This window comes from Nomascus leucogenys, chromosome 14, assembly GCF_006542625.1.
Source record: "Nomascus leucogenys isolate Asia chromosome 14, Asia_NLE_v1, whole genome shotgun sequence".
NCBI lineage: Eukaryota > Metazoa > Chordata > Mammalia > Primates > Hylobatidae > Nomascus > Nomascus leucogenys.
In genome coordinates, this window is record NC_044394.1 from 24,837,063 (window position 1) to 24,863,896 (window position 26,834).

The 26,834-nt window shown below is 44.4% G+C and overlaps 1 long non-coding RNA gene across 1 annotated transcript; it reads right to left on the bottom strand.

The window, feature by feature from the left end:
- Positions 1–1,106: 1,106 nt before the first annotated feature.
- On the bottom strand, positions 1,107–25,289 carry LOC115838389. The gene is made up of 4 exons (XR_004033401.1): positions 25,197–25,289; positions 20,733–20,851; positions 12,092–12,220; positions 1,107–1,739 (listed from the first exon to the last, which is right to left on the bottom strand). It is a non-coding gene; the product is annotated as an uncharacterized LOC115838389 (long non-coding RNA).
- Positions 25,290–26,834: the final 1,545 nt, after the last annotated feature.

Sequence of the window (26,834 nt, forward strand, 5' to 3'; positions counted from 1 at the left end):
CGGCACACCGGCAAACAGCAGCTCTCAGCTCCTCCAGCCCCAACGTGCTTGCCATGGCGGTCCAGGCAGCAGCTGTTTATGAGCTTAAAATGCAAACATACTAACTTTTTTCTTCTGCAGGAAAAACATGTATTCCCACTGACACCTACTGCTGTCTTACAGATGGGCCTAACACTGAGATTTCAAACATTTTACAGGAAATACACGGACCCACACTCCCTGAGCAGGCCCCGTGCTACCCAGACACTTTTAAATTGCTTTTCCAGTAGGATCCCAGGAAAAGGTTCAGTTTTGCCACCACCTGCACAAGGCCAGGATATGACTGGTTTGACCGTCTCTAACCTCTGCATTCCTGCAGGGGTCCTCCGGGTAACTCTGCCCCCCACCCAGTTAGTGACCCCTTATGGACTTTGGATTGGGTGTTTGGTAGCCTGAGTTTCCTGTGGCCAGCAGAGGCAGGAAGACCACACAGTATCAGAAATAACATCCCACAAGATGAGGTGTGGCACAACATCCCAACTGTGCTGGAAACTGGGGCTGGCTGGTGAGGATGTCATTTAATGGATGAGCAGCTCACCAACCGGTTTCATTATTGAACGCCTCCCTCTGGCCCCTGAGTAATGGAGCTCTCGCAGGCAGGCCTGGCTCTTCCCCATAGTTCTCAAAGGTTATAGAACCCCGTTCTTCCCTTGTAAACTCTTTCAGCAATAGTCTGCCCTGCTCCCCCTACATTGTCAACACATCGTAGCTGAAGCCTCAGTGGAATACCCCATCCAATTTCCCATAAAATGGGACATGAAAATAAACACACATATTGTATGTTGGTTTACATTTCCTGCACAGACCCAGCAGGGGCGACAGGAAAGACATTAAGGAAACTATTTCTAAAGCAATGGGCTACATTTTAGCCAGAATACTCTCACTGACCCTAAAAAGAAAGCCATTCAGATGGCTAAAATCCCATATAATTCTTTGAAAACGCTCTTCAACATTCCCATTTTAATTTCCAAAATCAATATGGCTTGCTAGTGCCCCATGCTCCATGACAACAATTCATATTGATGGGGAGGAAGGGATGAACATTTTTCTATTGAATGGAAAATTTGGTTATTTTTAAGGACATTATTCCAAGAGAGAAAAAGGTCTTAAGTCCACTGCACCTGACAGAGTATTCTTTTGTTCCTAGAAGGCTGGTTTCTCTTGACATCTCTGCCCTCATTAAAAAAGCATATCACAGTTGTCACCTTTATGTTTTCAATCATGCAGTTTCAAGCCCCAAAACAGAATGTTGTCATTTATTTTTCTTCTGAAGAAATGGCACCCTGCTCACATGCACGCATGCTCAACGCCAAAAATCCGAGAGGACATTCCTGTCGCACCTCTCTAATTCAGAGCACCCGGCAAGTCTGAGTTAGCCAGTTGTCTCAACCAGGGGATAGTAAAGGCTATTTTATGTCTTCCAAGTATATTCACTAACTAGGTAATAATCACTTGCCATTAGCACATGAAAATTGTGCATAAGTGGTGCTGCTAAAGAGGTAGAAAACTGTTTGTTCTCAGGTAGGTAAATGGTCCCTCCTGCAGTCTTGTTCACACTGTTAATTTGCTGAGCAAACCCTTTCCTCAAAGACTGTGCAAACACCAGTTTCAGGCTCCATGTTAGGGAAGCTCACAGGCAGTCCTCTGCCCCCTTGAGATGACAATTCATCTTCCACCACAAAAAAGCCATTTTGCCACACCTAGGAACCAAAAAAAAAGAAAAGAAAGAAGCATTGCATGTAATATCATTGTCTCTATCAGCCATGGCCTTCCTTTGGTAGGGGCAAAATATTAGTCTCACACTCCAGCCGCAAGGAGAAACTTGACACTTCCTAACATTAAACTTCCTTCCAACCCTGCCCCCCACACACCTGCCTTGCTACCCGAATTCTTCCCCCTCTCCCACCCCCAAGTTTCTGCCTGTGAGGAGAGAAGGGTGAGGAAGTGTGGATGCCTGCTTCAGGGTGCTCTTTGGGGTTTCATCTATTCATACTTCTCACTTAGCACCCACTTGCCATGGAGGGGCAAGATGAGCCTGGGACCACTACCTTTGAGGGTTGGCCAAGAGTGGGCACCCTGGATCAACTATTCTCTGGCCTCAAAGAGAAATTTCCTCTTTGTCTGCTCTTCCCTGAGGATCTGTGCTTGCTCTTGTTCCAAGAGGGAAACTTGACAGACCAAGATCAGAGCGTGGGGCTAAGGACTAAGAGGACTACTAGACTGCTTTGAGGCTGGCTTTGAACTGGACAGTTAAGGGAATCCTAAGACCCATGCTGGTGCGGCAGATTCAACAGGAAAAGGAGTTTCACATCGAGCATGGGGCCAAAGCCCTGTGGAAATCAGGAGGCCTTTGCCAAGAGCACATACTCTGTGTATCTTTCTTGAGCCTGATCTGGGATTGTGTATTTGGGATTTGACTCATCACAAATAACCTAATGAGTGAAGAAATGTCCAAAAGCAGGTAAGTGGAAATGTGGAATATAAGAAGCTGAGATAATCCACACACAAATGACAAGTCCTCAAACGACTATGGGTTGCCTATATGTACTCCAGACATTTTCATAAACTAAGAAGAATTAAAATTGACCCAAGACTTTTGCCCTGCCTACATTGCAGATAACACAACTGCAAATATCTAATGCCTTTAGTTAGGGATGACTGAAGTTGACATTATAGATGTAGTAAGACCCACGCTCCAAGGATGTTAAGATTCACTGTCAGACAAATAATCTGTGTCAGCTCTGATAAGAAATCCACTAGAGTAATTGGTTCAAGGGTCATGCACCTCCCCACCCCTTTGAAGGGCAGAATCCTACTTTTGGAGACCATGAGATAGGGACTGAACTGGAGAACCTCAAGCAGAAGTTTGAAGCTTCCTGGCCGGAAGCCACGGTTCACGCCTGTAATCCCAGCAATTTGGCAGGCCGAGGTGGGCAGATCACCTGAGGTCAGGAGTTCGAGACCAGCCTGGCCAACGTGGCAAAAGCCCGTCTCTACTAAAAATACAAAACTTAGCCATGCATGGTGGTGGGTGCCTGTAATCCAAGCTACTCGGGAGGCTGAGGCAGGAGAATCCCCTGAACCCAGGAGATGGAGGTTGCAGTGAACCAAGTTAGCACCACTGCACTCCATGCACTCCAGCCTGGGTGACAGCGTGAGACTCTGGCTCAAAAAAACAAGAAACAACAATAACAACAACAAAACAACAACAACAAAGTTTGAAGTTTCCTGCTTTTATTTAACATTAATGCCAATTTTGCATTTGACTCCATCATGCAATGATGATCTTTCCATTAATTATGTTTTCCTCAAAAATTCTTAAGTAAAATAAATGCTCCGTGAAAGTTGCCATGTTTATCCTACAGCCCAGGGTTCACCCAGCATACCATTACCTCACTCAACACTCCCCAGTTTAAGAAGAAAAGCAACAAGGGAACAAAAGTACAATTCTGAATCTTGGAAGGAGAAGTGAAAAGAGTGCTTACCAAAGTAGGGGAAGACAGAAAAGAATAATTTTTGGTATTTTTCCCACAGTCATTTTCCATAACCACTGAGTCACTGTTAGAAAATGATTAAAGTATTATGTTGGCTTGTCTTGAACTTTTCCACCAAACTGTGTTCATTTGGCATGTGAAAAGTTTTCTCTCCTAGGGACCATCAGAACTTGGCTTAGGAACAGGCTCTCCAAACACCTTGAGAACTTCATGCACATAAGCCCAACTCCTTGATCCCTTAATACATCTAAATTCTGATGAAGTCACTGAAGGTGTCAGAGCAAGACACAAAATCCTCAAGGGACTACCACCAACTTAGCGTTTCCAGTTCACATGGAGATGTTAATTCCACTTTTCAAAGAGAAGTACAAAAAGGCACTCAGTTATGAAAAGCAGAAAGCAAAATGAATGATATTGTGAGTTGGCCTCAGCTGGGGTTTCCTGAATTTATTACCTTAGAAAGTTAAAAATTGGATCTGCCTCTTCCACCCAACATGGTAGTTGGTGGAAAGTAGTGTCTCGGAGCAAATTGCCAGAGTCATGGCAGCCTCCTCAAAGAGGAACAGCTACGCAAACTCCACCAACGCAAAGGGAGGAAGAATAATCACTTGGAGAAGAAAGTTAATGAAATCATGTGTGTAAAGACAAGATAAGTAAAATTTTAATATTATTATTAGATAGTTTGATATATGATGAAATCAAAAGGGAAAGACTTAGAGATATGAAAGAAAGGGGAAGTCAGGAGGCCAGGGAGGATCTGGGAGGCCAGGGAGGAGGAGTAGGGAACAGTAGGAAGAATGCAAAGCCCAGAAGAAAGAGAACAGAAAACACAGGAAGAGGAGAAGATAGGGGCCAGGCACAGTGGCTCATGCCTGTAATCCCAGCACTTTGGGAGGCCGAGGTGGGCCGATCACGAGGTCAGGAGATCGAGACCATCCTGGCTAACAGGGTGAAACCCCGTCTCTACTAAAAATACAAAAAATTAGCCAGGCATGGTGGCATGCGCCTATAGTCCCAGCTACTTGGGAGGCTGATGCAGGAGAATCACTTGAACCCGGGAGGCACAGGTTGCAGTGAGCCGAGATTGTTCCACTAGGCAACAGAGTAAGACTGTGTCTGACAAAAAAAAAAAAAGTTAACCATTTTGGGGGAAAAAAAAACCTAGTACTAGTACAAGCCGGAAACTTCAGAAGATGGACCTTCCACTTGAATTGTGGTTCAGCCCACCTTCTTGAAACAAAACAGTAATGATTTTGTTTCCATGGCCACATCTTCTGTCATGATTTGATTTATGGGAAGAGTTTACAAAGATGTGATTGTACCTAGCAAAAAGTATTGTCAACGGGTTTACTTATTAGAGTAAGGAGCATCATTTTCTCTATTTCATGCAAAAGTTAGGCATCGAAGCAAACCTCTCTCTCAAAAATACACACACGCGCACACACACACACACACACACACACACAGGAGCACCTACACATACAACACTCTCTCTCACACCAGCCAGATATTCATGTTGATACCAAGTCCCAAAGCCTCTCTCACCTGAGTTTCCACCATCTTTCTTCCTTATAAGCTTCAAAGCTGCATGTGTGATGTAGGGAACCAATTCTCACTTGCCATGTCAAAAACAGAGCCAAGGCCAGGCACAGTGGCTCATGCCTGTAATACCAGCACTTTAGGAGGCCAAGGCAGGAGGATCAGGAGTTGAGGAGTTCAAGACCAGCCTGGGTAACATAGGGAGACCCAGTCTGTTCAAAATCTTTTAAATTAACCAGTTATGGTGGCACATGCCTGTAGTCTTAGATACTTGGGAGGCTGAGGTGGGAGGGTCATTTGAGCCTGTGAGGTCAAGGCTGCAGTGAGCCATGATTGCACTACTACACTCCAGCTTGGGCAACAGAGCGAGACCCTGGATCAAAAATAAAAAAAATTTAATGGGGCCAATACATAGGCTTCTTTTAAAGAGCTTCTGGGCTGTCAGAATTTTAGGGTTCAAACAAAAACTACTTTTGACTTACAGGGTCCTTTTTCTCCAGCCTCCTGGTAAAGGAGACAACAAAACAGCCAAAAGGTAGACAGACCCTGGAGAACAGGTGTAAAGTGCTGGGAAATCCTCTGGTCCTGACTAATTGAAAGTAGACCAGGGATCCCTGTGTTCTATGAACCCTCCACTGCAATTGGACAGTAGGCTCCCTGAAAAGGCTCAAGCACTGCTCAGATCATTCCAAATTACAAGGGGGAAAATCCCTTGAATGAAGAGCTCAGCGAGCAATCCCCATCTATTTTAAAGTGTAAGGACACCACCAAAAACATGAAAATCTTCCTCCCACTCTTGTTCTTAGTCATTTGAGCCCACTACACTCATGTGCGTGGATGCAGAAAATAAAAATGGCTTGCAGTCCCTTGAAAAACTTTCCTTAATCTTGATGTTACTTTAAAGCCATCATAAATCATGCAACCTGCCAATCTTTTTGTGTTTTATAAACTGTGGGAGCAGTAGAGCATTTCTGGCCCAACGATCTCCTAGTAACAAATGCCAGTTCTAATGCCACTGCATTTTCTCAATACCACTTGACCTCTTAAACAAGGCCCTACAAATATATTAACTGTCATATTCTCAATTTCTTTTTTTACAATGGGAAGTGATATTCTCTTATGACTAGCCTGATGGAGCCAAGGGCAGTGTCTTTCTGGGCATTGAAAAAATATCCAATTGTGGTAGGTAGGCCTTTCCTGCCTGATAGCTACCACCCCTAACACTCCTATGAGTTATCGCTTCCCTATAAACTCCTAGGGTCACACCCCACAGGCTCTCCAGGTTCCTGCTGAATCCCAGCCTGCCCATGCTCCTCGATGGCATCCAAATCAGTGCCAAAACCAAGCCCTGAAGGGGGACACTCTGCATGGCCTTCAGGATCAATGGAAAAGGCAGAACCCAGGCGAGCTGAGGGCCTGGCTTGCCTTCAGGAAATTCCGGGCTGTCTGCAGCAGCTGTGCTTCGAGTAGTACAACAAATTCACTTACTGAATGACAACAGCTTTATTGGCAAGCCAATTCAATTAAAGCCCCTGCATCCAACAAAGTCTCCGGCAGCCCTCTCTGCATAAAGAACATGGAATCGTGCCTACATTTCCCTGAGTGCCCTCAGCCCTAGCTGTCCCTCTACATGAGAGGCAGAGGGATGAATGAATTAGACGCGGATGATGGTAATTAATGGCTGGCTGTCAGAGAGTCATTTTGGAGGCTCAGCCGTTGAAGGCTCCATATTAAAGACCGAATCCCAGTATAAACTGACCAGGACAGGCTAGAACTCCCTCTCTAAATGGTAGGAGTGTCGTGGGCACCTGGGGCAAGAAGGGAGGGGGAAGCAGGAGATGGCGAAGGAGGTTTAGAGGGGAAGTAGAGAAGCAAAACAACAGGCTGCTTGCATTGATCAATGCTTTTTACACTATTGATATATAAATAATATGTTCATTTTTCATTTTTACAAAATATGTCCTTTAGGCTACCATTACGGCAAACTGACTTCAGAGTTCTGACATGAGCTTATTAGGGGGCGGAAAGGGAGGGCGGGCTGTAGAACTATAAACAAAACGCATTTTCTTATAAAATATACATAACAGATCATTTTCGCCTTCAGTAACAAAGATAAAATCAGGGAGTTTTTTGATCCCTGGCACAGTCTCGCCAGCCATTCTTTTGGTACTTGGAGAGGCCTTAAGGAAGAGGGGATGGAGGATGGATGGAGAGGGATGGAGGAGGGGCACCAAAAGGAAGGACATGGTTAACAAATGGGCTCCAGCTGACTCATTTCCATGAGGGTAGGCAGCCCTCATTCTGCCTGCCACCAATGCCACCAACAGAGCCAAGTGCAGGTGAACTACCTAGCGGGAGATAACTTGGGTATTTGCGGCTTAATTATTCCTGATAGTAACAGGTTACCATATGCACCATTTGGAGCATAAACATAAGCCAGATACTAAGGGGCCAACCTGATCCTTCTCCAACAGTTCAAGTTGGGTGACAAGCTGGGCTCCCGGCTCGTTCTATTTGTGCAAGTCCTAGTCTTAGAGGCCACAGGGCCTGAGCTTCCACCCATGAAATGTGGGGAATTCTGTGACTATACTAGAATGAACTTGTTATCTCACTCCCATAGAGGACTAATTCCAGAAATTCCATTCAGAAAATTTGCCTCTCTGCTCATGGCGATCCTCCAGAATGTTTGCCTAGAATCGAACTTCAGAATTAACAGTTCAGAGCAAATGCCAACTCCACCAGGAAGCTTTCCCAGATTCTCTCAATAGGAATAAATTACTTCCTTGTTACATTCCTACAGAACCTGCATGTGCCTCTATCATGGTCTTTAATTCATTTCTTTTACCATCGTCTCCTCATGTGCCTTCCCCAGTAGATAGAGGCTTCCTGGAGCCGGAGTGTGGGCTTTCTATATAGCTGGTGCTCAATAAATCTAAGCAGAATTGAACTGAATGGCCCTTAGGAGATGGAAATAATTTGGCAATGCCTTAGTCTTGGAAAGTTGTATAGGGCCTTATTAAGACCCTGCAGCCATCAAGATTTCACTGCCGCTTTCTTCGCTGCAGCCACCAAATTGGTTGCCCACTTTAATTAGAACAGAGGCCAGATGTCTGGCCAGCTCTACCAGAACCGGAAGAGCTAGCAAGCTGGTGGAGTTTCCCAGCTGGGGGCCCAAGTGGCTGGCTTCATGTGGTTGGGTCACCTTCCCTTGCATACTTCCTTCCCTCTTGCTTGACTCCTTTCTCCCCCACCCCCATCCTGAGGACAGCTGTCCCTTTTATCACCAAAGCCCTTTCCTGACAACACATCTGTCCAGCACAATGTTTCACACTGTCCTATGATTCGGTTACCCAAGGCATTTGCATCTTTGATCACTGCAAGGGCATGAAACATTTGTGTCCATAAAGAGCCAGCAGAGACAGGGTATCCCCTTTCAGAAGCCTACCATCCACTAAGTAATGAAATCTAATATTTAAAGGGCATGACACCCGTTTATACTAGATTTCATTAATCAATGTTTCATGGAAAGGATAAATCCTTTATGCATGCCTTTTTCCTGATTTTTCCCCCATTTAAAAAATGCAATGCTGATTTTTCTTCCCTTCTATTAGCTCACATAGACCCACTACTGTGCACCCTTGTTCCCAGCCTCCCAAAACTCACCCTTTCACATTCACTCTGAGGTCATGAAGTTCAGTGGAGAAAACAAAGAGGTAGAATGAGGGACAGAACGGTGTTCTAGTTAGTCTTAAGCATGTTTCATTAAACAAAACCTTCATAAACCTTAAAAAAAGAGAATGTCATTGTAATTACAAGCTCATATTTGGCATGCCAGTGGCCAATACATCCAGTGCCTCCAAAATATTAAGTAGAGGATCACAGCCTTCATTTGTACACTCACTAAGTGCTATATCACTGACATTAAAGAAAACAAGAATGGGCCGGGCGCGGTAGCTCATGCTTGTAATCCCAGCACTTTGGGAGGCTGAGGTGGGCAGATCACGAGGTCGGGAGTTCGAGACCAGCCTGGCCAACACAGTGAAACCCCGTCTCTACTGAAAATACAAAAAATTAGCCAGGCGTGGTGGCACATGCCTGTAATCCCAGCTACTCGGGAGGCTGAAGCGGGAGAATCGCTTGAAACCAGGAGGCAGAGGTTCCAGTAAGCCTAGATCATGCCATTGTACTCCAGCCTGGGCGACAGAGCAAGACTCCATCTTGAGGAAAAAAAAAAAAAAAAAGCAAAAAAAGACAAGAATGGTATTCTTATTACTACCACAAAAACCCACACCTTAGGTGAAGTTCAGGTAAACAGGATATCACTGATATCCTTCCTGGAGGATGTTGACCAAAGAATATTCCGATTGCCTTGTTTAACACCTTTGCACATAGGCTCTTGTGTATCTGCATATGGCAGTGAAATCGCAATAAAGCAATAACAACCAGCACCAAAGCAAGTAAGCATGTTGCAAAGGACAGAAGAGTCCTAACAACACCACAAGACCTCTGAATGAATCACAGGTACTTTTAAGGTGTCTGAACACCTATGACTGTGGTAATACTCATAATGCTACATGTTCTCCTCAACTTATGGAATAGTGAAGACCCAATAAATTGTTAAATAATGCCCCATTTTCCCACTGTAATTGTTCTATAAAGCCCCTTTTCCCCATTAGTTTCAAATGCAATGCCTACTGTTGAGCAAATATCCTGGTTCCTGAATGACACTTTTTTAAAAATGCAACAAATAATACAAATATGGAAAAACAATATGCACAAATATGCCCATCACAATATGACTTATAACAGTGGTAAATTGAAAGCAATCAAAATGATTACAGTAGGTAAATGGTTAAGTAAATTATGATACACAACCATGGACCTTCATGTAGCCATTAGGAGGATAAAGACTACACAGTAACATGGAAAAATGCAAAATGACACATGCTAAGTGGTAAAAGAAACTGGAAATAGTATGACACTGTGGTTACAACTAAATAAAAGCATTTATTTTTTAAAAAGGCTGGAAGAAAATAAACAAAAATAATAATCGTGTGAGGGATCATGAGTGATATTATCCCTTATCTTTACTTCTCGAAATATCCATAATCCTCTGTCTTTATGATGCAAAAGAAATGGAAACCTAGCAACTCTTTAAATAACTATTATTTTTTAAGTAGGCATAATTTTGAAATAAAGAACAGTAATATGCAAAATATTCTAACTATAGTAAACCCAAATTAAGATGTTTCATGTGAAGACAGCTACCCTGGCAGGGTGAGTATCTCCCCACACTACTGCTTGCAGAGCTAATGCACATCCCAGGTAGCTTTCCATTGACTCAGAGTTATAGGCCTCTTTCTAGATATTTTCATTTCACCTGAACAGTTTATTTCAGTATCACTGGATGGGAGAAAGCAGCAGTGGCAGCAGGGAAACAGGGCTGGAATGTCAAGCGCCTGCTTCAACATAAAGGCCGGTTGTCCAATAGGCTGGCTGGTGACTTGGCAGCTGCAATGAGGCTGTTCATGGGTGGACCCTGGAACGGCCACAGGGAGAGACATACAGAGCCAGGAAGAATGAGCCTACCAGTTTAGAAAAACTCAAATCTTGGCTCTGCTACAGAAGATCCCAGGATACTAAAACAACTTGTAGCTTTGACCTGAGATCCGCTGTGTATGATCTTTGAAGAGTTAAGAAGAATGAGAACAAAAGACCCAGGACATTGGTGGGGGTCAATTTTATTTTCTTTTTTCTTTTTTTTTCTTTTCTTTTCTTTTTTTTTTTTGAGACGGAGTCTCGCTCTGTTGCCAGGCTGGAGTGCAGTGGTGTGATCTCGGCTCACCGCAAGCTCTGCCTCCCGGGTTCAAGCGATTCTCCTGCCTCAGCCTCCTGAGTAGCTGGGACTACAGGGGCCCGCCACGGCACCCAGCTAATTTTTTGTATTTTTAGTAGAGATGGGGTTTCACCATTTTGGCCAGGATTGTCTCGATTTCTTGCCCTCGTCATCTGCCCGCTTCAGCCCTCCAAAGTGCTGGGATTACAGGCGTGAGCCACCCCGCCCAGCCAATTTTATTTTCTTCTTTCAAATGTTACCTCCCATTTTTTAAGACAATGGTCTCCTCCTAGGAATTGGCTTTTTACCATGACACTTTTGATGACTTTATCAACGCTGGTGTATTAAAATATTCAAATTCAAATTCGTAAGCATAAACTATCTAACACTAGACTGTGAGTCTACTCCTAAGACTAGCTCTTTAAGCTGTTACAGCCACTTTTATATGCAACCTGAGTACAAGACAATATCATATTCAGCTTGGAAGCCAGACCTTATAAAGTGTGAAATCTTTTAACACACCTCCCATGATCCAGTGGATCATGCATACTTCTTGGCCAGAATCCATTACCAAATGAGCACCTCTGCGTCTCACAGAAAAGAGTGTACCTAAAATTTCGTTCATGGCAGCTGGAAATAATTTACAAGTATTTGCTGACAACAAATAACTTTCTAAATTATACAAGGAGAACTTGAATAACCAAAAGCTATCTGCATGATGTCCCACTCACACAGGTACACTATTTTCACTTCACATTAAATTTGTACAGGTAGCACATTTCTTGTATCACGAAACCACCTCTTCTACAGTCTTCAGTGAGTAGAACTTATGTTCCCACATAAGCTATAAATGCTAATAATTTTTTAAGACAATGGTCTCCTCCTAGGAATTGGCTTTTTACCATGACACTTTTGATGACTTTATCAACGCTGGTGTATTAAAATATTCAAATTCAAATTCGTAAGCATAAACTATCTAACACTGGACTGTGAGTCTACTCCTAAGACTAGCTCTTTAAGCTGTTACAGCCACTTTTATATGCAACCTGAGTACAAGACAATATCATATTCAGCTTGGAAGCCAGACCTTATAAAGTGTGAAATCTTTTAACACACCATAGGAGTGCGCAGAACAATTATAATAAGTATTGCACATATTTTAAAATATGACTCTTTTGCTGACCTCTTCCTCATCTCAGTGTTTTTGGTCTCACTTCTGTGGTCTGTACGGTAAGTTGTTTCAGCCATGTTCCTCTCAGGGAAATGATAGGAAGAATGAGCTCTTCTCCCAGGTGAAAGTCCTCGTCAACACCTGAATTGTGGAGAAGCAGACATGGGATAGCAAGAAAAGGCAAGAAGTGTCTCCCTGGAACAGTGATTTATTTTGTCTTTAATAAGAGGCAACACAGTCCCCATATTTTTGCTTGGCATGAGCAGAGTTTAGGAAGTTCTTTTCATTTCTGAAACAGGCACACAGGTGCCTTCTCACTCCACACTCACTCCCGCATCCCCTACTCTGTAACTTCCCCCTTGGACTCAGGTTTTTGCAAGTCTGCCTGAAACAGCTTTTTAAATCTACTGTTAAATCAAGTGCTGCCCTTCGCTACAGAAATCTCAGCCCACCCAGAGTCAAGGAAGAGGGTTATTGCAGAAATGAGACATTAAGTTGGAAGGATACTTGGGGAGCCTCTAGCCTAGTGGTCATCAAACCTGAGTGTGCCTCTGAATCACCAAAGGAGAAGATGCCCCAGCCCACAGACTCCGATTCAGTGGATCTGGGGAGCAGCCTGGGAATATACACACACACACAGGACATTCACACACACACACACACACACACACACACACACTTACATGTAACTTTGTCACAGGTGGCCCAAGCACAGCACTTTGAGAAACACTGCTGTAGTTCCATATCCTCTGAGGGTCAACGCAGTTGCCCAAGACACATGAACCATTGGCAGTAGAGTTAGGAGTAGCATTCAAGTCTGTAGACTCTTGCCACACCCTGCTGCCCCAGGGAGCTACAGGAAAAGCAATTACAACTGGAGCCTGGGCAGGAGTGGGGGTGGGCACTACTCTCCCCAGTGGATCCCAAAATGTGCAGTGGCATTTGAAGCCTAGAGTAGCTACTTAGTGGAGTTGGTAAGAAGTCTTAATTCCACCTTTAACTATGCCCATGGCTGATCTTGCTCACAGAAGCCACAGCAACAAAACTCTTTTCCAACCACCTGCATTTGATCCGCTATCTACACAGAATTGGGAAGCTGGGGCTGGCTTGGAGAATCGAAAATGCAGTCCCAGCTTCACAGGTGCCAGCCATGTGTGAGCACGCTACTCACCCTCCCTTAGGCTTCTGTCTGTTCATCTGCAAATGAGTCTAATACCTACCCTGCCTGTTTTTCTGATTTGTTGTGAGGATCAAATGAGATCATAGGATGTTCTTTGAAAATTAAAACCTTCCAGAAGTGTCAGTTCTTGTCTAGTATGCACAGACTCCTTATGAATCTTGGGCAAACATAGAATGAATCCTCTTCTAAAACAAGAATTACACAGGACAGAGTGTCTCAAAACTACCATCCTTGCTCATATTTTCTAGGAAGCCTATAGCCATTCTACACAGTGTTAACACAGACCTGTGCTAAGCAGACCGGAAACAATGAAGGCTTTAGGAGGCATTTCAGGACACGCTCAGACTTGGACCCAGTGGCTCCGTTGACTCCCCACAGCCAAGACCCACAGCCGCAGGACACGGGCTTCTCTGGTCCACTTAGCCCTGGTCAGCGCCAACAGTCCTAACGATTCCAGGGTCCTCTGATGGCCCTCCCGCCCAGCCATCTAAACACATGATGCTGAAGGCACTTCCTGTGCCTCCTCACCAGCCCTCACAAGCGCATTCCACGCAGGATTCCAAATAATCAATTTTCTGCCTGTATTTGCATGTTTAGAATGAGAAAAACTTTTCAGACCTTTGTTTTTTATTCCAGATGGAATCTGTTTATAGAAAACCAGAGCTCCCTTCAGGGACCACAGAGGGGTGGAGGAAGGTCGGCAGAGGGGGCTCCTGGGAAGGCTTTGGGGCCCCAACTTCCTCTTCAAATAGAGCAGCTGCAATTCTACCTAATTGGGCTTCCACAGAAGGCCTCATTTTGCTGATTTTTTTTTTTTTTTAATGCATGAAAACTAGTCATCTAATCCCCAGCTTTGTAGGTGAAGAGATCACACTGGAGAAACGTTAACTGATTTTCCAACTTCCTCCTTCAGCCACTTGTAGAAGAAAGATGGAAGATCCCGTCTCTGTAGAAGGCCTTCCTGCCAGGTCCTCGGTCTCAGCCTAGGCGCCTACTTGGGGCAACCCCTGGGAGGGGCTTCTCCTGCCCTATCCCGCACCTAGAAGCTCACAGTAGTGATCACGCCCTGTCCCACCTCATCAGCGCCTCCCTGGGGCCTCTCCTGGGCTCTCCAACTAATACCTGGGTCACATCCCCAGGGTTGCTGGCCTCCTCAGGCTGCTTGTTTGGTCCTCTGGTTTCCAGAAAGCACCAAGTTTACAGAATCAGCTCCACTCCAGGAGTTCTTTCAAAGGACAGTTCTCAAAAGAAACATATTAATGCCTCTGAAGTGGCACCAGGAAGCAAGTCTGAGTAATGCACCCTAGTTGTCACCCCTGGTTGCCCCTCAGGGCCCAGGCCTGCTGACTCTCCCTAGCTCAGGATGTGTTTGCAGGTCTCCAAGGCTGTCCTCCCAGAGGTTGTAAGGGGAAACTTTTGCTCTTTCTGGACAATGTCCAAACCCATAGCTGAAGGCCCTGGCAAAGCTTCAGGTTGTTCTTCATAGGTTCCCACCATAGGGTCCAGAGATGCAGATGGAGACTGACTTCCCAGCTATCTAAAGACATGATACTAGTGTTTTAAGAGAGGACACTGGGTGAACCTTAAACAATGACTTGGATGTCATACAGGGAGGAGTAGTATTTAGATATAAAAAAAACTTCCGGAAATTCTTCTTCCTTTGCTACAGACTGCCTCTGTGGTCTACTCTCTCCTCACCCTACCTCCCAGCCACAGGAGGAGTACACAAGAGAAAGCCAGGGATCTGCAGACTGAGCCTTTTTCCACAGGACAAGTTGCATCTCTCAAATACCTGACAAAAAGTCTCCAGGTGTCACCACCATCTGTGGCCTCCCTGGTACTTAAGTAGCAAGCCCAAGGACTTGGCTCACAAAGAGGGGAGAGGGGAACAAGGATCCAGAGATAACAGGGTGGTGTTCATCCCACAGTGTAATGTCCCAGCATCCACCACATGTTAATAGCTGTTTTGTTTTTGACAGGGATCCTTGAACCAGGGTTCCTTGGAGAGAATGGCTGATTCCAGCTCTGGGGATAAAATAGAGCAATGTGATCCTAGGACATTGTGAACCAAAAAGTAAGGATGTAATCAAAGATTAATAGATAGGATGAGGCAAGGAGAGGAAATGAAGAAAGAGAAAAGGAAAGAGAGGGGAAGGAAAGGAAAGGGAGCGGTTACAAAGGACTTTCGATACCAATTAGTAAATACGCACATAGCATATGGAGTGTTTATTAGATAACATTATAATATCTATGTAAAATTTATGAGACATGATAATAGTATTATGGCTATGTATAAAAATGTCCTCATTCCTAGAAAATATAGCCTGAACTCATGTGTATGTGTGGTGTGTGATGTGTTGGTGGGGTGCGTGTGTGTGTGTGTGTAGACAGGAGAGAAGGAGAGGTAGAGATTGAGAAAGAGGTAAAGCGAATGTAGCAAAATGTTTATTGGTGAATGTTGGTGAGTGCTGTACAAGTGTCCATTGCACTAGTCTTCCATCCTTTCCTTAAGTTTGAAATTTCTCTGAATAAATACTTGAGGGGTAGGAGAAGAGGTTTTGTACAGGGGCAAATGTACCTTGACGGGAATAAAGCTTAAGTGTCACCACCCCTCTCTAGATGGGGCCCTTTCAAGGCCTGGTTAATGAGGGTCATCAGTTTAAAGAATAGGTGAGATAAATTACTGCACCAGAAAACTCAGAACATTGTGAAATCTTACAGCTCACATATGAAGGAAACTTAAGAGATGTCCCAAATTTGTCAACAATCCCAAAACTTCACATGATAGTACCAATAACAAGCAACAAAGCTGACATTTTCTTAATTATTGATAACAAAAAAAATAAATTTTCATCAATCATGTTAGGGAAAGACTAAATTATGTTTCTAGCCTCTTTGTAGAAAAGATTTCCAAATTGTTGTCATATGAAGAGGTGAGCAAAGAGTGCAGAGCTATAAAATATAGAACGAAAAGTATTATAGAAATATGTCAAGCAATTAATGGGTAAAAATATTACCTTAGTTTTCTAGATTTTGTCATGTTTGTGGCATTTATCAGTGTTTTAATAACTGTGTAATTTGTTATTTATTTCCTCCTCTATAAGAATTCACTTTCATAGCCTCCTTCACCCAAATGTGTATGCATTACTTCCCAAACACATTGATCACATAAATACATACACACATACATACACACATACATACACACATACATACATACATACAGCTTTTTTTTTCTACAGCAACATCTTTTGTGCTTAGGGTTTTTTGGAACACATTTTGGAAAACAGTGCCCCAGGACAAAGTAGTCTCTTCTTATCCACCCATGGTAACCTGCACTTTAGCATTTGACCTCCAGGAAGATGTTTATTTGAAGATCTTATTTAAAGCAAATAAACCATATATTTGCTTTAAATTGATGACTGTCTTATATTTACAAACATTCTGCTTTATACAGCCACATTCATTAACCCAATTGAGTCTTGAACAGCCCCGTTAGGGAGGCAGGCCAGATCAGAAAGTTTAGCCCCAGGTCCCACTTAGCAGACACCCACCCCCTCTAGCCTCTGTTCGGTGCTGTAACTTCAGTGTTCCACATGAGTAAACTGAGGCACGGGGGTGGAGAGTAACTTTTCTTAGAACAAGGTATAGGATCTGGGCTTCCATTTTAGGAGTTACTGTTCAATTGTTAAGTGATTTTAACAGATTCGATGTCTGTGGCCTGCCTGTCCTTTCATATCTCGTGCTCTGAGTCATCAGCTCTACCTGGAAGAGAGAAACAGAAGACTGGCACTCACAGAGGGGCGGGAGAGAGAGTGAGTATGAAAGTTCACCCCTCTCCTTCTCCTCAAAGTGAAAACAGCTTGTCTTTGCCCCAAATGAAAAGAGTCAGACCTTGATACCTTAAATTATAGATAAGTTCCAAAACCAAAGAGGTAGCTTTAAACACTGAAACCCATTTTCAGGGAGAAAGGCAGCCACCCCCGGGCCCCTCCTCCTAACTAACCATCCCTTATCAGTAGATCAGGGACCAGACATGGTCTTCTGGACCATGAAAGATCTGGAAAGACAGAGCCACATCAGAGTGCTGGCTTTGCACTAAATCCTCATGCTTCTATGTGGAATTTAGCAGGAAGAAGGGAAGCCCTTCTTATTTACTATAACAAAATAGTAAACACTTCCTCCAACACTTCGATAGGAAAGTTTCATCAATTCATGGTGGCAAGGGGTACAGATTATTGTTGTACTTTGACTCATCCCAATAAGCGAGTAGCCGAAGCTGACCCCTGACCCCTGTGGTTAGGGGTCATCCTCACTTTCCCGCCTGTCACCCCACCATTACCCCAACATTCAGGACCAGCTGCACGGAGCCCCCACGGAATGAGAGGGAGGTGGGGTGGAAGAAACGACAAGGTTGGGGATAGCGAACACATGGGTTGGTGAGATGATCACCCTCAGATTCTAAAATAGGCCAAAATGTAAGAAACAATAGTAATTATACAGGCGATACATTAATTCATTTTCATTATGCTATTTAAACAATATGGAAGTTTATTTAGTTAAAATCGGAGTTCTCTCCTCACTTCCTTTCCTACCATAACTGTGAATACCTCAGAGGGTGTCCTTTCAGATTTTCCATCTGCATGACATGCAGATATATGCATGTAAACAATTTTGACCTAGATGGGTTCGAAAGTCCCTGCCCCCAAGATCATGGCTGGAAAAAAATGACAAGGGAACATTTCTAGAAAAGATAGAAAATGTCAGAGACCAGAGACACTGCTTCATCCCTAATCATGGTGCCAAGGGACTTACTTTACATCAAATTCCCTGGAACCAGACTCTGTGTCAGAGATTGTGGTACAGAGCAATTTGGGAAACACTCAGGAACAACCCCTGTCAGGGAAAAGGGAAAGCAGGAGGAGGCAGGTGAGGGAGTTGAAGGGTGGTGCGGTTGAAACAGAGGCTTCCTCCTTCCCTTGAGGAGCTCTGGAGGTGGGATGCCCTTCTGAGCTGTTCCACGTTACAGCAAGGCGGCCCAGCTTTTCTATTCCTAAGTCAACTAATTGGCTGCAGGGTCCCCCAGAAGAATGAGAGTAAGATTGGGTAAGGCTACTGCCTTCTGCCAGGGCTGGTTCTAGAGAAAGACCAGCTGTGGACCATCAGCAGCTGACTCTCCCTGGGCAGCTGGGACAATGGGTGCCTTGGTCTTGAAGCGGGGATCTGGGATGCCCACAACAGCCTCTATCACTGGATCCTCAGATGTTTCAAAACATTCTCTCAGAAAATAGCATCTCTTCTGGAAAGAATGAGGAGTAAATGGGGTAGGAAGGAAACGAGAATGTCACCACCCCAGTGTTGACAGAGCTCCTGGATCTGAATGCCAAGGCTAATACCAAATGTTCCCACAACTTCCTAGAAAGTTGCACTATGCCATACCCTGGACAACGCCAGTCTCAGAACCACAGCTACAATCGCCAGTAAGACAATAAGAAATGACTTTCCTTTCCCTCCTCTTTGGCCCAGGTTGTTGAGTTCTACTGGACAAATTCTACCTGTGTGTTTGGAAAGAAAAAAACAAAAACTTTCTTTTCTTTATAAACAATAATAGAGCAATGGAAAGCTTTCTGGGAAACCTCATTGTTGCATCAGGCACAAACCTCCCGAGACGCATGCCCTTAGCCCTGCGCCACAGCCAGCAGCCAGCCACACAGACCCAGAGCTCCTAGTGCCCTGCTCACCTGGCTGTTTTCTTTCCTTCTGGACTCAGCAAGAATGCCCAGCTCCAGCCAAGAGCCGAGATCCCAAGTGTCTGGGGTCGACATTGGTAGTCTTTGGGTGACATGTTCAAAGTATCGCATCGATTTTATTTTCCTGCAAACAATCATAATAAACATCCACTGAACCTTCCTAAACCAGGCCTAGGCCAGCGTGCTTTCCTAGGAAACCTTCCCAAGTTCCTTCACGGAGGATTTCTATCCAGCAAGAAGTGTCCAAAATTGTCCTTACTAATCTCAAAATAACACAATCATTATCAGAACTCATGGTGAAAATGGCCAGTAAACGTACCTCAGGGTCCTGGGCTCCTGCTCTGCAAAATGGGACGCTGCCTGCCCGCACTAAACTTTGCAGAGCAGGTCAGAAAATAGCAGTGCCTCCTGCAGCACTTGGGAAGACAAACTTTGTAAACAAAAAGTAGAACTAACTGACCAACCTAGTAGCATGACCTTGTCCATCCATTCTAGAACATGAGAGGAGATTTCAATTGTGATGGTGCAACTAGCACAGAATAAATTATTGTATGTGTTAACTCAAACACAAGGACCCTTTTCAATTGTGATGGTGCAACTAGCACAGAATAAATTATTGTATGTGTTAACTCAAACACAAGGACCTTTTTCCCGGTAGCTTCATATAAATACAAAACTGCTTTTGAGGCTCTAGGAAAAGATGGTCAGGGAAGGGTTGTTATTTAGGGGATTTATCTTTAAACCTTTTTTCCACACTTTTTAACAAAGATGGGTAATGCTTGGCCAATTTTCCACTCGCCAGTGACTTACAGGAAAATACTACAGAAAAACAAGGACCAAAGGGTCCCAAACACCTCTGCACCTATTTCTCCTGCAGGAATCTTGCATTCAAAGGGGGAGTACAGTATATGTCCTACATCACAGTAGCTAACACCTGCAGAGCACTGACCCAGACCGGGAACTATAATGAAGCCCTTCACATGATTAAGTCACTTCATCCTTACAATTACCCCAGTTTACTATTGTTATTCTCAATTTACAGATGAGAAAACTGAGGCCCAGAGTGCTAAGGGACCTGCAATCAGTGACCCAGGAGTCTGTGTACTTAATCATGATGCTATCCTGCTTCCAGAATGGAAAAACCTGACAAGGAGTGCTTTTACTTTGAATCCTTTAGTTGTTTTTATTTTCCAAATTCTCTTTGAGACGGGTAGAACCAGAGCTGCCCAATCCATGAAAACACCAGACCTCCATGACTTAACTGAGTCACAAAATTAATCAGTGATGGAACACAGAATAGAACCTAATCCAACACATAGCACAGATCCTTACAGTTCAGCCAAGCAGACAGAAAACTCAGACTGAAGACAGGCTTCTGCTCCTGATCAGAAGGCAAGCAGACCCACATGCTGGACAAGGGTGAGAGGTGATTGCTAAGCTCAGCCAACAGTAGCCCTAAGGCATGTCACATCCTCCCTCTATTTCATCCTGGGCAAGGGTTTAAACCTGTCTGGGCCTCCTTCTAGGAGCAATGACAGGAGTTAATACATTTCAAAAACAAAACAATAATAGACATTCGCACTACCCTTAATCATTTCCAAAACATTCCAAATGCATCATCTCATTTAGTTCTTCTAACAGTCCTGTGAAGAAAGTTTTATGGTATTCATTTTAGAGATATAGAAACTGAGGCTCACAAAAGTTGTTATTGATCCAGACTCACATAGCTCAGTCTTCATGCTTGATCCCACGCTGTCTCCACTATGTCCTTTCAACTGTTTTCTGGTTCAAGATCCAGCGGTTGAAGGTCAAGTTCAAAGAGAAGGCTGGGGAAATCTAGACCTAGACCATCAAACCAGAAACTGCTCATCCCCAGTACCTCAAATATATTATTACCAAATGCAAGAGAATGTTGGTTTTCATTATTTAACCAAACAGGATCTGTTCCATGCACATTCCCACTGCTAATCAGACATAGTGAATCACAAAAAGACATTGTTTTCCACGTTTTTATCTGTTTGCCTGATTCCTGGCCCACTGGTTAAAACTCTGAGAGACCCTAAGATGCCAGTGGTCAACTTGTGCAATCCAAGTATTATGTGATCAAAACACTAAACTGCCCTAATACAGTGTTTTTATTTGTTTGTTTTTTTACTAAAACACCACTGGCCCCCAAAAGATAATGGCTTTTTCTTTTTTTTTTTTTCGAGGTGTCACCCAGGCTGGAGTGCAGTGGCGCGATCTCGGCTCACTGCAACCTCCATCTCCTAGGTTCAAGCAATTCTCCTGCCTCAGCCTCCTAAGTAGCTGGGATTACAGGCACCTGCCACCACATCCGGCTAATTTTTGTATTTTTAGTAGAGACGGGGTTTCACCATGTTGGCCAGGCTGGTCTCGAACTCTTGACCTCAAGTGATCTGCCTGCCTCGGCCTCCCAAAGTGCTAGGATTACAGGCGTGAGCCACCATGCCAATATATTTTATGTTAGTAAGTCATTTATTTCTCCCAACAACCCTATGAGATAGTCACTATTGTTACTCCCATCTTACAGATAAAAAAAACTAAGACACAGAAAGGCTCAGGGACCTGCTTATCAGTGTCAGAGCCATGGTTCAGGTACGGGCATCTGATTCAGGACTCTACTCCTAACTGTGGACTCCAGAGAGCTCAGTAAGAACTTCTCGAGCAGCAATTCTCTAGGATTTGACTGCAGGGTTTGAGGATAGGAGTTTTGCTGTTTTGTAGGGTTAATTTTTTTTTTTTTTTTTTTAACGAGGTCTCACTCTATCGCCCAGGCTTGAGTGCAGTGGCTCAATCTCGGCTCACTACAACTTCCACCTCCTGGGCGCAAGCAATCCTCCCACATCAGCCTCCCAAGTAGCTGAGACAGCTGGGATCACAGGCGTGCACCACCACACCTGGCTAATTTGTGTATTTTTTGTAGAAACAAGGTCTCACCATGTTGCCCAGGCTGGTCTCAAACTCCTGACCTCAAGAGATCCTCCAGCCTCAGCCCCTCAAAGTGCTGGGATTACAGGTGTGAGCTACTGCACCCAGCCTTATGAGGTTAATATTTTAAGTTTCACTTTTTGTTTATCAATGAAGTTTATCACCACATCTTATCACTACAGTTTTATTCTTTTGGCTCATAAAGAGACTCCTCCCTCTCATTAAAATACAAATCTTGGAAGGGCAATGTCTAGAACCATTATCAGTAAATATCTTAGTTCTCAAGTAACGAATTAGCAGAAAATGGAAATGAGCCTCTGTAGAGACTTGGCAATACCCGAGATGACAAAATGAAGGGAAAGGATAGGGAGATAGAAGGTTCCCAAAACCAAATGCCACCTTTCCTCTCTCCCCTAGCTCTTTATGGCACAGTGCACACCTGTATTAATGACCACTCTGCTTACCAAACAGAAATCTATGGAAGACATAAAGATGGATGGGTTAGTCCAGAGACGCACAGCCTGGCTCTCAACTCCTCCAGGCCAGGCCAGCTGCTGTTCTCCTCACCTTTTGGCTCCCACAAGATTACCCCTACTTCTGATATAAAGACATGTCATCGTGTCTCCAGCGGCAGGTCTCCCGATCTTAGCCAGGCTCAATCTTGCAACCTTTCCCTTAGCCAGACCCAGCCTCCCAGAGACTCTGAGAGAGGACCCCCACTTCTCCTTCAGCAGCCACTGCCATTTACCCAATACTTATTTCCTACTTCTTGGCAGTTTATTGTATCAGGCTATCTTACTTCCATCTGTCTGAGTCAGTCAAGTACTGTTTTGAACAAGGCAAAGTAGTAATTCGTATATCAGTAGGTAGGTAAACATGGAAATCACACCAACAACAAAGCCAGAAGCAATAATGATAACAGTAACCACAACAGTGACCGTGTGTGAAATGCTCCTGTATGCCCTGTGCTTTACATATCTGATTTCATGTGACTCTCTCAACACACCTTCGAGGTAAGTATGTTTTACAGATGGGGAACTGAGGCTCGGGGATTTAACATGCCCACCTCAACCAGAAAGTAGTAAGGCCCAGCCCCATCTGTGGGGCTGACTTTCTGCAAAGTTCAGGCTTTTAATCCACTAGACTCTAGCCTAGACTCTTTAATCCACTCTACAACCAGGCAGGCTTTGGTTAAAGGAATTGATGTATTTCTTTGTTTTTCCCAGAATACTTGCTAAATTGATGCATTGCTGTTGTTAAGAGTTCAGCCAACTACAAAGTTTGAAAGGAGAATCCTCACAAGGCTTCCCTCATTTCAAACACTAGCTGCAAGTTTGGGGGTATCCATGCCATCCTCATGACACACCAGCTGGCTACTAATTTGGGGGACTCACACAAATACCCTCAGGTTTGATAATTCACTAGAATGATTCAGAGAACTCTGGAAGGCGCTATGATTGTGATTTTATTATAGGAAAAGGATACACATTTAAATCTGCAAAGAGAAGAGACACGTAGGGCGGAATCCAGGAGGGGTCTAAAGGCAAAGCTTCTGAGTTTCCTCTCCCCATGGAGTCATGGATGGTGTTGCCTCCTCCTGGCCACAATGTGAGACAATGCACACAGAGTATTGTCAACAAAGGATGCTCACCCAAGCCTTTAGTGTCCAGAGTTTTCCTTGGGGCTTAGTCACATAACGTCCACATGGTTGACTTTAAGTCTCCAGCCCTCAGTGGAGTCTCAGGTCAATATCTTATGCTTCTAGTTCCCATGGAGGTTAGAACTGATATGGTGTGTCCCAAAGCCCCCATTATGAAACACATTATTGGACTGTCCAGTTGCTAAAGCCCCCATACAAACAAAGACATCAGGCTGGACACTTCAGGGGCCTAGAGATTGCCTCCCAGGAGCCAAGGGCAAAGGCCAGACCCCTCTTTTGGTCAATTCTTCAGTATACAACTGTATATATAACACCAAAGTGCCATGACACAGATAAAAATAGAAAAAGATAGGCAGAGGAGTAAGAGAAGTAGAGAGAGAAAAAGAGATAATATCCACAATTTGAATTTTAGAGTGGAAATAAACTTCAAAAGGGCACGTGCCCTAGTACCTGGGTTCAAGCACATAACATATGAGACTGTACTGAGAGGGTCTAGAAAGGTTGTCCAAGATCCCATAGAGGTAGACCGGAAAAGAGCCTGTGATCCTGATTTCCGTGGTTTTGTTTGTTTGTTTGTTTGTTTGGTTTGGTTTGGTTTGGTTTTTTTTTTTTTTTTGAGATGGAGTCTCACTCTGTCACCCAGGCTGGAGTGCAGTGGTGCAATCTCAGCTCACTGCAACCTCCGCCTCCGAGGTTCAAGCAATTCTCCTGCCTCAGCACCCCCTAGTAGCTGGGATTACAGGCGTGTGCCGCCACGCCTGACTATTTTTTGTATTTTTAGTAGAGAGGGGGGTTTCACCATGTTTGCCAAGCTGGTCTCGAACTCCTGACCTCAGATGATCCACCCGCCTCTGCCTCCCAAAGTGCTAGGATTACAGACCTGAGCCACTGCACCCAACCTGATCCTTGATTTCTACTAAAAACATCCATTCCCCTCTATCATGATGCCACATATTCTCCCCTTCAAATCTCACTTGCCTATCCGAAACGTCGCATCAGTAGCCTGGGGTTTGCTGACGCACACATCTCTCGATACACAGCATGTTCAATAGGCCCTCCTTTCCCGTGCCCCTTTTGAAGATTCCAGGCAGGATCTTATGCTGAGTGGTCTACTATCATCCAGTTTCTCAACTACTGAAGCCTGCAGGCTCACATCAAGAGCTCTGGGGATCTAATCCACTCCAGAGCATCTGGGGAAAAGCCACTTGCTCCTGGATTCTAGGTGTGGTTCCAGAAGGGACCACCATCTCTGCTAAGACACACACCATCCCTGCCAGGAGCATCTGTGCAGGGCCAGGACAACACCATGACAAGAGGAAGACTCAAGTCCTTACTCTGCCCCAACAAGCTCTTCCAGGTCTCCGGGTTTACCTTTTATTCTTTGTGAAATCAAAGGCTTAGCTTAGAATCTTGATGCTTCAAGTGGGGTCCAACGACCAGCACAGGGCATTACCAGGGTGCTTTCTGGAAATGCAGACTTTCCAGCCCCACCTCAAGACTACCACATTTAGATCTGCATTTTAACAAGAACTCCAAGTGTTTCCTGTGAGCATGAAAGTTTAAGAGACACCAACTTACAGCATCATCTCTACGTCCTTCCCAAGAACTACATGCTGTGATTCTTGAAAGGCTCAATTTCCAAACCTCTGGATTGAGACGTCTCTTAGAACTGGGGGAAGCCAAGCTTCTAATCAGGAGTGGTCAGAAAGTGGAGTCACAGAAGGCGTCTGTGAAACCCAAAGCCCTTGGACAGGCAACGCTGGGACCGGGAAGCGGGTGGAGGAGAGCGGTTCATTTTTTCCATAGGCATAGTCTGTGTGCCAGCTGAGGTCTTTAATGTAAACCCTCCTGTGCTCCGACCTAAACAATGAGCGTAATTATGGGCTGTCTTACCCCCTTCAGACACAGGGCTTGGGGTCGGCCCTCCACAGGGTCCTGCAGGAGGTCTTGTTTCTGAGTCAGGGGGGCCTCTGGTTAACCAGAGCAGACCCGACTCTGCGGGGCAAAGTTGACATACCAGCGTAATTACACGTAGGTTGACCATATTTACTGCAACTCTGTTGTTCTAGAATTTCAAACAAAGGCTGAACCCCAGGAAAACACACCACTAAGGAGAAGCAGATTGTCCTGAGTGATTTATTGAAGAACAAAAGTGAGGGAAAGAAAGAGAAGAGAATTATCAGAGACTCACACATACTTCCCTTTCCTCCTGTCTGGCCTAAGGAGAACAACCAGTGACCACCGTGTTCCCTCCCTCCCCAACGGAAAGGCCTCAAAACACTGACATTTTGCTTTTTCAGAGACACGTCTTCATGTGGCCACATCAGATCCCAAAAATCCATTTAGACTCATTGGAAGAAAGCAGGCGGCGGCAGGGTCAGGGGGAGAGAGCTCTCCTCTTCCCTTCTGACTCACTTCACTCACTCCCCACTGCCCCCTCCATGACATGCATCTACATTTCATACAGATATTTTCCAAATGAACAGAAACCTAACCAAGGCTGGAATTTGGCTTTAGAGAAGCCAGAAGAACAGGTCAGGTATGTTACTATTCTTTTACTTTGGGAGGTGACTGGTAGGAAGGCTCTGAGTAAGAGCCAGAACTCGTTGGCCTCAGGTTTGTCCCATGTAAATTCATCACTGTGATGGAAAGCAGTGGCATTTCCAACGCGCAGCTGAGAACTTGCATTGACCCAGTAATTACAGGAAAGGGGCAGTTAGAAATCAGTAGAGTTAGGAAACAGCACCTCACCCAAGAATTAAAACTTGTGTACATGTGATTTAGGTATTCCCAATAGATCAGGGCTAGAGGGATCTCAGAGTATTTGCTTGTAGTTGCCAACCCTGTCCCCACCCCAAAACACACACACACACACTCTTGCAATTATAGCTCCCTAGCCAAGGAAGACTTATCAATGCCTACCATATGCCTAACAAAGAGAAACAGGGGATAGGCTTCCCGTCCTTAGAGAGTTTATGACATCTCCAAAGAGACAAGATCAAGTGCAAAAGACAGATTGGAACACTATAAGAAGGAACCTAGGCAAAGCTCCGAACTGCTTCTTGGGCAGAACCGAGTACCTGATAGACCACTGGGTACTGGGGTCACCTGGTAGGAAGCAGAGAGAGAATCATTTACCACGGAGTTACATGGTAGTTACCAGAAATTTGTTTTGTTTTGTTTTTTAAGTTGTTGTTAAAAATATTTTTCTTAGAT